Below are 14,409 nucleotides of genomic sequence, written 5' to 3'. Positions count from 1 at the left end.
TAATTAAAATAATATATTACATTTCTTGTCTCAAAGTCATGTTCAGAAATAATAGCACAGTGAATTCCAAGTCAGGTCCCCAAAACCCTTGACTGCAGTGCCAGCATTGCAGGCATCCAGGCTGGGCCAGTGGCATTTGGGACAGCAAAATCAGAGGCTCAGGAAAGGAGGCAAAGTGCCTGCAGCACTTGGGTGTCTGGGCACCTCCTTCACAATCAGCCAGCAAAATACAGTTTCTGTTCTTGTTCTCAAGCTGCACCGTGTTCAGTGGAAGAACTTGGTTCCAAAGGGAAGCTGTGTTTGCTGGAGCCATTTGTGTGCTGGCATGTGTTGCGTCAGCTGAGAGCAAATGTGCTGGGTGAGGGCTTGTGATGTGGCTGGTGGGACCACATGTGGGGACTGGGACAGAGGCTAAAGAGCACTCTGGAAGCTAAAGGAAGTCTAAAATCAATTTTGAAGGGACACAAAAATAAAGCTGGCATGTCTGGTTTTAATCTACTTCCCAAGATGAGACTCTGGCTTGTGATTTTGGGTTGCTTTTTTTCTGCTCAGCACATTTTCTGAGGGATTTAAAAATTGGTCAGAAAGCAAATTGTTTCACAATAGTTATTCCTTTTCTTTGTGAGTTAGAGTTTGCTGAGAGTTTATACTCTTCTTTTCATGAGAAAAAAAAAAGCTCGAAAATCAAACTCTGTTGGTTATTTTGTGACTGATTATTTTCTAGACAATTCACCTGTATATTACTCAAACTGGTTAAAGAAAACTAAATATCTTGAGGGTTAAAAAAAGGATACTTGATGGAACCCTAAATACTTTCCTTATAAAAATATATTTTCTGTAGAAAAATTATTGACAATAAGATTTGACATGGATTTTTTAAAATTATTGGCTCTTCTTACATATGTGGAGCTGTCTGCTTGCATGTCAGATATACGTGATCATTTTGGTTGCAGTTGATTCATTTAACATAGGAAACAGAAGGGTTAAGGAATTTTTAAAGCTGGTACCTACATAAATATTTTGGCTTTGAAGCAAGCAGCCTTGCTGTTTGGATGTGCACGCATTTTCCACATTTTCTCATCATGTTTTGTCTTCTGTTAATAGTCAGCTCCTGTTATTGATGGGAGGCAACATGGGCAGCACCCTGACTGGCTCTTTATGTGGCTGTGTAACTCCAGGCACTGCAGCTCTGGCTGTGCTTGGCTGTCACCCATGCTACGCAGTCAGCAGGAATCCAAGATTACGATGATCGATATTCATCCTTTGTGTTATGACATCTTTTAGGAAACCAGCTGAGTGCTGTGCTGCTCCTTCTAGGCATGGCTTGTACGTGTGGGGAGAAATGGGGTTTGCCCTCTGCATCCTCTGGCAGACAAGGGACAGGAGGGAGAAGGGAGTCAGCCGAACCAGCCCTGCCCTGGCCATCCTGCACAGATTTTAGGGAATGCGTCAAACAGTGCTCTTTAAAAGGTGGTGCCCAGGCAGGGAGTTTGGGGAGTTCATTTTGGGCACAGGGAGAGGAGCTCTGGAGGTTGTCAGGGGTTACAGCAGCTCCCCTTCCTCAGCAGGGATTCCTGCAGGGTCCCCGGGCTGCGGGGTGAGATCTGTCCTGCTCATGCTGCTGCCTGATAAGCTCTGTCCCAGCTGGTTGCTTTCACAAGAGTTATTTTCAGCTGAGCAAGAGTATTAGGCAGCCAGATTAGGGTCTAAGGTTTGGCTATTGTATCTAGAGCAATTAAAGCAATTTCCTTCTGCAGATGTTACGGGGAAACCGCTTGTTGGCTTCACTGGGAGCTGTGCCTGTGGAAGGAATCCCAGGCTCTTGTGGGTAAGATTTGCTTATTGCTTCTCTGCCCCCTGCTTAGACATCCCTTTGAATCCTGTGTCTGCCACATATTCAGAGCTCCAGTCTCTTGCAGATGTCCTCTGTCCAGAACTGGTGCTGGCTGTAGACTTTCCAAGGTTTGGAAGCAAACACGAGAGTCTTGGATTGGAGTTACACCCTCCTGTCCAGCCTCTGGAGACAACAGGTTGTCCATCAGCCATTTGCACATATAATGCTAAAGAATATAAAGCTGGAAGACCAACTCCTGGCTTTTCTTCTTCCATCTTCCCTTTCAATTGCAAGTTCTGCTCTGATGAGCAAATCTAAATCCCACTGTAAGCAAGGTGCTTTTCTGTTGGGTTGGCAGCCCTTCTGAGAGATATGGATTCAACATGCAGTCCCTAGTTTTGGAAGGGTTATCCTGGAAGTCCAGGTTATTTCTAATAGCTGGGCAGCTGTGGACCAGGTAGGATGACAGTATCTCCCTGGAAATGTCCCACATTCATGCTTTTACGTGCAGTGCTGTTGCAGAAATGCCTGTGGCTGTGGTGAGGAAGGAGCAGGAGGAGAGGCAGGGCACAGACTAAGCCCATGTGCAGTCCTAACGAAGCAGCCTCTGTGGCAAAGCACAGCCCAGGCTTGGTGCTGTGTGCCATCCCCATGGTCCTGTGTGCCATCCTTGGGTCCCATGTGCCATCCTTGTGTCCTGTGTGCTGTCCTTGCTTGCAGCTGCATGACTGCACCAGGGCTTTTGGTATGCATAAGTGAACACATAGCCATGGAAAACTCCTCTCCTTAAAACTGATCTCACTTTAGGGGTGGTCTCCCTGAACATGCCTTGAGCTTTGGATGAAGCCTGTTTTTCCTCCTGTTCTGGAATATTTATACCTTTCAAACTGATGCTATTTCAACCACCTCCTGAAACGCAGCTTTGGTTTTCAAAAGCCGACTGCTGGGGTGGTTGTTTTGGTTTCCCAGCACACAGCGCTCTGTCTGCCTCTGCTTTGTCTGCCCCTCTGCCCAACCCGGCCATGTGGCTTGGGATTCATGCCCTGGTTGGAGTTCTCTCATTTAATTTTCATGCATCATTTATAGCTTTCTGTGGTGATTTTGTGAAGTGAATGTATGTGGTTAACGCAGGGGGCTGACTGGGAGCCGGTCATGCAGCTGTGACAGAATGGCTGCTCCCTGCCTTTGTCATTATTTTCTGTACTTGGAGTGTGTTGGTGAGAAACTGCTTTTGGGCCGAATATTCAGACTTTAAACTTGATTGCTTCCCTGAGGAAAAAAAAAAAAAAAGGATTGCCTTCCCTTTCCTGGAAATCTGGAGAATATCCTACACGCGACTTCTGCCCTTCAGGCAGACGGGGTGCAACTGAGCAGGGAGACCCTGAGGTGGTTAATTTAAGAGAGTGCAGGGCTCTGCTCCTGTGAAATGATGGTGACTCCTGAAGCCAAGCCAAAAAACAGCATCCAACTGCCAGCAGGAGTTTGCACAGGAAACCTGCCTTCTGATGTGGGCAGCTGCACTCACAGCCTTTGTGCTGTCCCCTCCTTTGGGCATGCTGTGTGGCCTTTGGTGGGAAAAGGTAGGCTTGGAGGGGAGCTGGTGGAGAGGTCTGGAGGTACAGTTGAGAGCAGCTGTCCTCCTTTCCCCACCCTTTCCTTTTTCTTGGGCCAGCCCATTAATTTCACAGATTTATTTGATCTATTTAATAGATTTGCTTAGGCTGGGTGACTTCCTGCAGTGTCTGCATTTCTGGTTGCTTGTATTAAGTTGTTTGCTGGACTGATGTGTGTAACATCAGCTTAGAAATTACTAACAAGGAGAAGAGAACAAGAGAACCTTATTGATTTCCATCTGGTTTGGCTGGCAGCACTTGGAAATGGTAGAGGAACTGCGTCCAGTTTGAATTGCCACATGTTCACAGGCTTGTGCCACCAGTGGAGAGGTGATGGAGCAGACGACCTTGAGCAGGGGTAGCCAACCAACCACCATGGACTTCAGAACAGGGGCTATATAGGAGTGGATGGGTTTGATTTGTTATTTTTATTGGGCCAGTTCGTTGCAAATCATGCCCCTGGGATCCACAGAGGTTGGGCACCTCTTACAAAAAGGATCTTCATGCTTACTAGGCTGGAGCTCTGACAAGGATATGCAGGGTGTACTGGGGTGAAGGATGGGGAGCCCGAGTCCCTGTGAGCCAGGATGGAAACTGGAAGTGATATTTAGAACAGGGTTTCCCCCCAGGATAATGCCTGACTGGAAGGTTTAAACACAGACTTGCAGTAATAGCTTTGAAGACAACCCAGAGGTGGTGCTTCATCCATGAGATTTGGGAATGAAAATCCTTTTGGGAAGGCAGGAGGTTAGCAAGTACATCCAATCTGTCTGCTGGATGACATGCAGTAAAAGCTGGACTGGGATCCAGAACATAAAGCAGTGATAAGGAGACATGTTATGACCTTGTCTGCTGTTAGCAGCTTACACAGCCTGCCAAGGAAAAAACAGCCTGCATTACAAGAGCCATATGGTATTTTACTAACTCAGTGTATAAATCCCTAATACAATTAGAAAATCCAACTTCCATGCTGAATTAGAGCCTCTATGTTGCTTTATCTGGAGGAATTTCTGGATCACTCAAGATTGTTGATATCAGAAAGGAATAAAATATATATGAATGGACAAGGGAAGGGGTCTGTCAGCCTCCTGGGTGCAGCAGCCCTTTTTCTGGCCTCTGCTGTAAGAAATGCTCTTTCTGGCTTGCGTGGGCCCTCAGGAGCTGCTGCCCAGCCTCACGGCAGCAGTCATCTGTTTTATCAGGGAGAATTTGTGCAGGATGCCTGAGCGAGGTCAGGATTTCCATAGGAGGCCATCAGGAGCTATTGCTAGCAGAGTAGGATGAGGAGGAAGAAAGCCTTGTACTCTCAGCCCTCTCCCACCTGTTGGATTTGTCTGAATCGGACAAAATTGTGGGTGCAGGAGGGAAAGGGATGCCTGTGGTGTCTGGGGAAGGCTCTGAGGATGCCAGCTCCAAAGGTGCTCAGGCCCAGAGCAGGGGCTGCCAGTGGTGATGGGCATTGAAAAGAAGTACTGGGGGAGGACTGGGCAGATTTGGGACTGTCTGGCTGAAGACAGACTTGTGTGATGCAGCCAGTGGAAGGACAGAATGTCCAGAGCAGGTTCCACATGCTGGGATCATCCCTCTGAATATAGATCTGTCCTTAGTCCTATCACCTCTTTTCCTGTTTTGGCCTAGGCAGGTTTACCCTGATGTTACCTAGGTCTTCTCAAAAAACAATTCTGTCTTTTTTCCAGTATATGAACCTCTTCAAGAGATACCACTTCATTTGCAGATGAGAAGGGAAATGATCACATTATCAATAAGCCACTGAGCTCTCTGAAGGGACGTGGCTGTGCTTAATGGTGTCAGTATTGAGGGACAACCTTGAAGCAGGCTGGGATGTGTTCTCCTTTCCCCTGCAGATATTGCAAGTATCTTCTCCCTGCCTCAGTTTCTTCCTGTCACAGAGCTGGCTGGGGACATGTCCTGCCCTTGCTTGTGCATCTCACAGAAAAGTTGCATTGCTCTTATTTTCTTTGCTGTAAAATGACAGACAGGCACTCAGTGAAGCAACCTCCCTTTTACCTGTGTTGGAGGGAACATAGCTTTTATATGGATAGTTGTAGCTGTTTAAGCTGATCAGATGCCTTGTACAACTACACAAAGCCATTTTTTGGCTGTGCCCTCTTCCTTTTCTATGCATGCCTATTTCCAAGTGAGTCACTCCGTGCTGGAGCATGCAATTGCAAAGTGCAGCCCTGGCTCTGCTGGAAGAGACCCTGAGCTGGGAAGGATTCCCCCGGGGCTGGGCAGGTGCTGGTTCCTGTCAGTTCAGAGCTTGGAGGAGGCAGGTGCCATGGGGCAATGTGTGTTAGCAAGAGCTGGATCCTGCGGGTGGCACAGCGCGGAGCTGAGGTGAGTGCTGTGCTGCCAGCAGTGACGGGCTCACCCTGCTGGGACTCCAGCTGTGTCACCTCTCCCGGTGAGTGCTGTGCCCCTGAGCCCCACAGCCCGGCTGTGCTGTGCCCGTGTCCCAGCAGTGACGGGCTCACCCTGCTGGGACATGTCTCCGGCTGTGTCACCTCTCCCACGGCAGCCCATGTCAGGGTGGGGTGAGCGTGATGCTGCACCACTTTCCCCCACTTCTGCAGCTCTGGTCATGGCAGGCACAGGCATTGGATTAGGGGCAGTGACTTCTTTCTTACTGTGACCATCTGGCAGCAGGCTTCTGTGCACCACCTGCATTTGTTTTGAAGGTAGGAACAGCAGTAATGCATGGGTTACCTGAAGTTTTCATCAAGATGAGACTTTCAGAAGCTTATTTGTTGTAGCTCCTATAGTAACTACTGCTTGCTCAGAGCTTGGCTTCTCTGAGCCCGTAGTCAAACTGTCTCACTTTTTTATTTTGAAAAACTTGAGAAAATTTTAAGTGCTGTTACAACTCTGGAGCACGAATAAAATTATATACACATACAATCAGGGATGAAATTGCTGAAAACTCCTTCAGTGAAATGGCCAATATGGTGGCAATAAATTCAGAGGAAATGGACATTATCTGCTGATTGACCTTCTGGAATGTTAAACAGCTTTTGCTTTTGCCTTGAGGCATCTGGCTGCCTGACATGGTCAATTATCCTATGATAACATCAACTTCATTGGGTCTTATTGCTTCATTATGAAACTGCTTTAGCTGATAATTCACTGCGATTAGCAGGCAAATATTCTTGAGAAGGGAGATAACTCCTCGCCCACAGTTTGGCCTTGGAGCTGTGCAGTTTATGTGCCTGCAGTGCAGAAGGCAATGATATGGGGAAGGTCCTTTCCTGCTCCTGAGATCTTCTCTGGCAGCAGTGATGCTGCTTCCCCTGTTTCCCTCTCTCAGCTTCCCATTTCCTCCATGGTTGCTTGGCGGAGATGCAGCTTCTGTTGAAGAGCAGTGAGAAGCCATCCTCTCTCTGCCACCCACTGATGTGCATCACCACATTAGGGGTGTCAGTGTCCATGCGGGTACATGACAGGGCCCAAATTCTGCAACCACGTGATGCTTGTGGGAGTCAGAGATTTTAGGGGCACAAACACTCTTACATGGTGAATATAGTCCAAGTGTATGCGTCTCCTTGGCATCCTCCTTGTGCTCTGGGACCTGCCCTGGGCACGGAGTCACCCCAGTGCAGGGACCTGGCCGGCCTGGGGGTCCGGCTGTCCCCAGTGCCGAGGGCAGCCCAGCTCCCGGGAGCACCCAGCGGCGGGCAGGCCGGGCCGGGCCGGGCCGGGCCGGGCCGGGCCGGGCTGGGCTGGGCAGAGCAGAGCCGAACCGGGGCTTTGTCTGTGCGGGGAGGACAGCGAGGCTCCAGATGGGAGCAGTGGGAAGGGCAGATCAGAGGCTTAAGGAAGCCAGGGGAAATCAGCGGGCCTGGTGCAGCTGAAGAGGGAAGATCGGAGTCCCGGAGCAGCTTGGGGGGAGATTGGATTAGCAGTTGAGAGATCAGGAGGCCGGCCCAGCCGGGGCGGGTGGATCAGAAACCCCGCTCGGCCGAGGAGGGCTCGGGCAGGCCGCGAAGGCTCGCAGGGGCGACACCAACGGAGCGAGGGCTTTGCCAGCGCTGCCTGCCTCTGCTAAGCCTTCGTGCGCTTCAATGTGTGCCGGCTGCATCCCGGTGAGCTCAGTCTCCAGCCCGGCTCCGCGGCCCGCCCGCCCAGCGCTGCCCGGGGATCCATCTGCGAGCGCCGGCTGCAGCCGAGAGCACCGCGGAAATCACCCCGTGCTGCAGGGACAGCTCCCCAGAGCTGCTGAAATGCCGCGATCACTGCTGAGACCCCGACTGCAAGGCTGTGAAACGCTTCTTGCCAGTTGCAGGCACCATTCACCAACGGCTCCGTTCGGCGAAATGGAGCCCTGACATCCTGCTCCTGCCCATCCGAGCATGGAGACGCAGCAGTCGTGAGGGGGAAGGAGCTGTTTAACACAGATAACTGATGAAACAGCAGCTGTGCTGTTTCAGCTCATGCGTCGCATCAGAGGTGGCACACTGGGGTCACCGTGCAGGTGCAGCACCCCGAGCCCACGCCAGTTCCATCTCTGCACTGATTCTGGGGTACCAAGCCCAGGCAAACAGACCCATCCCCGTGCTGGCAGCCCCCGCTCCCGCTGTCACCCCTTCGAGCCCCAGTCTGCGGGAGGCAGCCCCAGGAGGGCGGGTTGGGGCACAGGGGTGACACATGCCTGCACAGGGGACGGGAGGGGGTCCCTGCCCTGCTGCCAGCAGCTAGGCAGCGCTTCGGAGGCTTCTGCTTCTCTGTCTTTTCCCAAAGGGGAAGCAGAAGTGAAGATGGACAGAAAAGCTTTCTAGAGTAGAGAGCACTGATCACTTCTCTAGGTGTGTGCTGTCCTGACATTAATTACCTATTAATATTGTCTTTCTTGGGCTTCTTTGCTTCCTCCCCTTAAGCAATGTGGCTGTGGTTCCCAGTGCTGCTTTCTATGGTGAGAACACCTGAACACAATGCAGAGGTGTTGGGTCACCCCAGAGCTGTAGGGATGCCTGGTGGGGAGGTGGCTGAGGGTTGCTCGGTGCTGCCCCTAGGCCCTCTGACCTCAGTTTTGGATCTGGCTGCTCATGCCTTGATCAAAGGGATGGAGCTCTGGCTTCCCGGTGCCCCCACCTTCAGAGATGCCACCTAGGGCCTTTGCCAGGTGGGCCTTGGCCCTGTAACTGGTGAGGACACCTTGTGCTGGCTCTTTTCAGTGCAGACTTTGGTGTCCTCCAGGTGCTGGGCAGAGCCATGGGTGGCTGGATGGAGGCAGCTTTATGGAGCATGACTAATTGTTTTGTTGTGCCTTTCAGGCCCTGAAGGTGGACTCAGGCTCTGAGGATGTGGGGTCAGAAAGAAAGGGAGTGAAGCAGGACCACTCAGAGCAGCCTTGGGTTTGACTTTGCGATCACAGGCAGGACATGGATGAACCTTTTGTAGAATTTCTGGATGTTTTCCTGTCCCTCACCCACATTCTTCTGTTTCTAGTTTGGGTTTCTTATTTTCGGATGTTTCACTGACAGGGGAGATGTGCCTCTCTGGGACGGAGGGCGCTGCAGCCCAAGCTGGGCATTGCTGTGCCATGAGGTGCACTGGAGCCAGGGGGGTTTGATCCCCCTGCATCTGCTCCAGCCTGGCTCAGCCCAGCTGACCAGGGCCTCCTCTGCACCCTGTGGCTGGGTAAAACTCCTCTGCCCTCTGGGAAGTGTAAAAGGGAACGTGTTGGCACGTGGCAAAGTACAGATGAGAGATATGCTGCCGTTTGGATGATGTCCTTGTTGTTCAGTCAAAACGGTTTGATAGCAGAGATGGGGAAATTATTTATACGCAGCTGATTTGAGAGACACAAATAGAGGGAAGGAAGGTGTTTTGCCTGGATGATGATGCCGTGGTTTTGGCCATACTGGGTCCAGTACACAAAAAGCTGAACTTAAAGCAGCCCACAGGGAAGACATTGCCAGCACCACCACACCTGGCATCTCCCATCCCTGCCATCCTGCCATCCTCGTGCTCAGGACACTGTCTCCCTACACTGGAGGCACACAGAGCTCCAGTCCCCGTGCTTGAGGTTTCTAAACCCACTGCAGATCCTGCCCCAGGGAAGCTGCAACTGCTGGGGCTTGGGATGGGCCTGCAAGATGGTTTAAATGGAAAGCTAAGACAAGCTCAAGCAAAAAGGCAGCAGCAGAAGAATAGGAAACCTGTAAAACCTTTGAGCCATGTTATTTGCTAAGCTGATAAAAGGTAAAGTGCATAAATTTATGGAAAGGGGAAATCCCTGCTGTATTCATATAGACTGCTTATGGTTTGACAGTTAAGTAAATATAGTTCAGAATAAGACCAGTTTAAAGGGAATCTGAGAACATAATGAGTCTCAGAGAATTGACCAGATAGCTTTCATTTGAGATTACAAAACCACAGTGTAATATAATGTTTAAATACAAATGTGGCTTCGATATTACATAAAATAACCAAACTGAGATAAAACCACTGATCTGTCCTAGCATCAGCTGGTAATCTTATTACTCATTTAATACAGGCACATGTGTTATGATCACCCTTTTCCACTAACTTGACAGGCCAAGGGAAGCAATGAAAAAATATCAGAAAGGGAGCACATGTTGCTTTTAAAGCTCACCAAGCTGCAAAGCCTGGTGTAAAGCAAAACCTGGCAGCCCAGGCTACACTGCGCTGCCAAAATGTTGTCACCCTGGCCTTGGATGGGGCAGGAGGGAGGTCTTGATTTTGGGTGTTTGGAAGAGGCTGGGAGGATGCTTCACAGTGCTGGTGTCAGCCTTCATGTAGCATGGGAAAGACTTTGTCTTCCTGGACAGGGAACATGACATTGAACTCTTGAATTCATTGTAGAAGGAAGGGAGGTGAGAGGGGTGGAGGGGTGCAGGGGCTGCTGGTTTTCAGAAGGAAAGCACAGGTTTTCAGTCTCTTGTGGTACCTGTGGCTGTTGGGCTGAGGCACAGTGCAGAGACATGGTGCATCCCCACAAGGGATTCATCTGACACTCTGTTGCATCCTTCCACGTGGTTTGAAGGGGAGAAAGTGAAGAATTTACTGCAGTTTTGTGGCTTTGGTCTGTCAGTGTTGTTATTGGGAGATTGAAAAGTCTCCCTTGTTTGGCTGCTAGCTTTGCCCAAGTGAAACACTGCTCTAACAGAGTCATCCTGGCTGCAGCATCGTGGGAGGATGCTGAGGAACATGCAGGAGGAGCAAATGCTCCCCAGACCCATCCACAGCACCTCTAAGGGGGCAGATGTCCACACCAGGAAGCCAGGAGGAAGCAATGAGCAGTGAGCATCAGGAGGTCAGGGGAAAACGGTTACAAATGAGTAATCTAAATTGACTGTGTCCTTTTTCAGTGGAGTTTCTGCCCAAATGGTCACCACTTATGTCAGTGTTCTGGGGTGAGAACCATGTTTTGTTCAGGCTCTCTTTAACCAGAGGCTACAGCTGGCAACGGACCCAGCACAAGGGATGCTCGTTCAAGGCACCTGCAGGTGTGGTGCAGCCAGAACACTGCTCTTGCTCCTCTGGGACCATTTCTTGTGTTGTGTGGGAACAGTGGGCAGTGCTCTCAGTGCTTGGGCGTCCTGCAGGTCTCCCACTGGCGCAGTCACCCTCTGGCTGCCTCGGCAGAGGCTCAGGGGTGAAGGCTGGGGACTCCTGGTCACACCCCAAGGGCGTTGCAGATCTCAGAGTGCTATTTGCAAAACATGCCAAGATGGCTTGGCCCAGGGAAAGCAAATACCTTCACATCCATGTTCCCAGCCAAAATGATTTGCTTAGCTTTGAATTGCAGCCCAAATGTTTTGAACTCTGGGATAATGCTGCTCAGCAAACCCAGTACCTGAAAGGCCTCTTTTATGTGACTATTACTTTGGTGACCAAAGTGCCAGGGTTTTACAAGAGCTGCTTATCCTTTGATAAAACAAAATCAGTGAATTTATGCTGACAGCTTCAGATGCTGTGGAAACCTGAGCAACCTTTCACCAGCATATGTTTCTTGCTGGATTCTTCCTCAAGAACAAACCACAGAAGCATCTTTAGTAATTTAATGAGCAATAAAGGAAACTATAAAAAACCAAGGATAATTAAATGCAATGATAGATTTTAGCACCCTAAATGGTTACCAGAAGTGCTTAATCAAAACTAAGGTTTCTGCTAGGCAGAATGAATGGTTCTTTGTTGCCCCATAATAGAAAACAATTAAGAATAAAATGCATGGAAATATTTAGGATACATTGGAATAACAGAATCGTTAAAAACCATCACAGCCTGCTTCGTAATGCCCTTCTGATGCTTGAATAAAACAAATAAAACAAAGCAAAATTAGGAAGCTATTTTGTATATTGCCTTGATCTTTGTTTCACCTTTTGAAAATATTTATGAAGAGTGCTTTAAGAATTTGGTTTCTAATTTTTTGGCTGGGAAGAGAAAAAATAGATTGACAATGCTAGAGGTTAGTCAGGGATGTGATTTTTTTTTCCTTCAGCCTGCTGATGTGGGAGGTATATCCCAGAGCATGAAACATTGGCTACCTAGGCAGAATGAAGGGTGATGTGTGTTTATGTGTGTGTGTGCTGTCAGGGTGGAGGGTACACATACTCCAGCCTTGCTGCTGCTCTCGTTTCAGCAGGAACAGGAAACTAAGCAAGGCACCAGAATTGCCACAAATTCTTCCTTAATACAACAGTGTTTTGGAAAATCTGTGGATTAATGAAACATTTTCATGCAATGGCATGATGCTAATTGTTTACACTAAGCCACATTTGCTTCTGTGATTTGCCTTAATTGGTAAATTCTTTAGCTTATGATTGTCATAGAGTATTAAAGAAGTGAGGAAATATGGAGAACGTCGAGGCAATCCTGTGCAGATGATGCTCAGGTGTGCTTCAGGGTGACCTAATCAGTACAGTCAGGCACTCATTCCTCAGGTAAAAAGTGCTTGGAATGATGCGTAAGAATTGTGTGAGTTGCAATTCTGGCAGTGCATGACCCGATCGTGCCCTCGCTGCTGCAGGAGCCCTTCCCGAGCCCGGGAGGGACGGATGGGATGGGATGGGATGGGATGGGATGGGATGGGATGGGATGGGATGGGATGGGATGGGATGGGATGGGATGGGATGGGATGGGATGGGATGGGATGGGATGGATGGGATGGGATGCGATGGGATGGGATGGGATGCGATGCGATGGGAGTGCAGCGCACGGGGCAGAGCCCGGGAGGGAAGGGATGCGATGGGAGTGCAGCACACGGGGCACAGCCCGGGAGGGAAGGGATGCGATGGGAGTGCAGCACACGGGGCACAGCCCGGGTCTGAGCCGTGCGGCGCAGGCAGAACGGCCCCAGCGCTGTCAGAGGTGCGGTGGAACCAAAGCTCTGCACTTCAAAGGTGCCCCGTGTCCGAGGCGGCAGAGCTTTTTCAGCAGCGATTAGACACGAAGGAAGGTGAGGGGCGGAAACGCCGGGCCGCGCCCCCGCAGCCCTTTGTGCTCCCGCCGCAGCCCCGGCCTGCCGCTGCCCGGCCTTTTTGCTCGTATTATTCTCACCGTCTCCCTGACAGGCGTAGTAATATATCAAGCTATCTCAAGCTGGGACTGTTTGAATGAGGAGAGATTAAAAAAAATTTTAAGAATGAGATTTAAAGTGTCTCAGCAGAGGCTGGCGCTGCAAACTGCCGCTTCAGGAGGGTGCAGGGATGGAGGAGCCAAAATTGCTCCAGGGAGATGGAGGCTGCCCTCGGGAGCAGGCAGAGCTGAGCTGCATCGCCCTGTGCCCTCGTCATTCAACACAAGTCATTTAATACAAGTTGTCCAAGAGTGTGTTTACAATCAGATAGGACTCTCCTACTGCTGCATTTAAAAAGGACTTTTTTTACTTTGACTCAGTAACTATTCTGATGGAAGGAAGAACATCACCCTTTAAGGTCTAGTTAAATGTTTTCAGCATGAAAACCCCAGGCAATATCTTCATATCCTGCTGCAATGATATTTCATGGTCTCATATGCCCAGTGGAGTTGTATCCTGGATCACTAACACTGGTCAGAATCCAGCCACATTTTAGTGAGGGGAGGAGGGGGTGCCTGCGGGAAAGGGAGGGAGGGAGAATAATCAAATATTCTCCTTTTTAAAAAAATTAGGCTTATTTGTTCTTAGTTTTACTTATGGCTATTCACAAAATGTTTTCTTAAGAGTATCTATTCTTGATGCTATGTAAAGATTGGCAGTCTGCAGCATCATAAAGAAAACGTATCTGAAACACTTGCTCAATGGAGTCTCAGAGGCACCAGGCTGTCCAAAACTGTTAATGCAGGCAGGCTGCTACCAAAGAGGCTTTTGCAGCTCCATCAGATGTATTAATTTTGAAGGGTGTTTCTTTGAGTATTAAGCCTTTCTCATGCTGCATGCTGTTGGCACTCTTTTGTCTTACAAACCTTTTAAAATTTATCCCAGGACACTTCAAGTTGAGGCTTTCTCCTTTTTTGGGGGAGGATTTTTTTTTTTGTTTGAACACCGCCTGTTTCTGTCTTAACTCAATAAACGAAGAGTGGATGAAGGGCTGAGTGAGAATTTCAATCTCCCTGCAGGATAGTTTTGGAAAAGATTATATGGAAAGAGGAAAAACAAAAGCACATGTGTTGAAAAATATGCATATTTTACATCACCATTTTGTATGGTAAAAGGGGCTGTTTTGTGTGTATTTTCAAGATGTGGAGGGAATAAAATTATTCAAATATTTTGGCAACTCCTGCAAACTATTTTTTTTTTTTTTTTGGTATATCATAAAGCACTTGCTTAGCAGCTGGGTAGGATAGTAATTAAAAAGTAGTCAGTTTGCCAGTGGTCATAAAAAATTTCCATGGTTACTGAGGTAGTGTACCTAAAGAACTCAAAATATATTCAAAAATCAATTTTCTTTGAAATGAAAGCAGAGGTATATTAACTGCTGTTTAAGTTTATTGTTTTAGGAA

Source organism: Zonotrichia leucophrys, chromosome 4A (assembly GCF_028769735.1).
Source record: "Zonotrichia leucophrys gambelii isolate GWCS_2022_RI chromosome 4A, RI_Zleu_2.0, whole genome shotgun sequence".
Taxonomy (NCBI): Eukaryota; Metazoa; Chordata; class Aves; order Passeriformes; family Passerellidae; genus Zonotrichia; species Zonotrichia leucophrys.
The sequence above is the reverse complement of the archived record's forward strand: the minus strand, read 5'-3'. Positions refer to the sequence as shown.